Source organism: Phalaenopsis equestris, unplaced genomic scaffold (assembly GCF_001263595.1).
Source record: "Phalaenopsis equestris unplaced genomic scaffold, ASM126359v1 Scaffold224097, whole genome shotgun sequence".
NCBI lineage: Eukaryota > Viridiplantae > Streptophyta > Magnoliopsida > Asparagales > Orchidaceae > Phalaenopsis > Phalaenopsis equestris.
The window spans coordinates 1-515 of NW_018242189.1; positions in this window are offsets into that span (position 1 = coordinate 1).

A 515-nucleotide genomic window follows, 5' to 3' on the forward strand; every position below is an offset into this window, starting at 1 on the left:
CCTAAGAATACTCTCGATAAAAATCCAAAAAAATTACCTTCAAGGAGTTCAAATGGTAAGTTCATTTCAAAGATATCGGACTAAGAAGTGTAAAGGGGGATTGGTTCAAATTTGGAACATTTTATTTCGGAGTCCAAAGGAGGAAACACTAGAGGATATCACGGATCCGAAGGAGAATTTCAGTGACTTCCCAAGCTATCCTATTGTTTGGCTTCAATTTAGGAGAAATCATTTAGATGTTTCATCCTACAATTTTTTATTTATTAGGATTTACATTTGTGTGAAGCAATCAACACAAATAACCTTGAAGATGTGAGGATTTTAGTCGTGACAAATGACTAACTCAGAATCTAAAGGAGAGTTAGGGCTTAGATTGTATAACAGGATTGTACAAATGCCTAAAAGATGTGTTTGAGGATTTATGTTGCACTAAACAAACAACCTTGATATCCTATGGCTTTGTTGTTTTAAAGCTAAGGAAGGATGTGTTGGACACATTGTTGTAGATTCTCTTG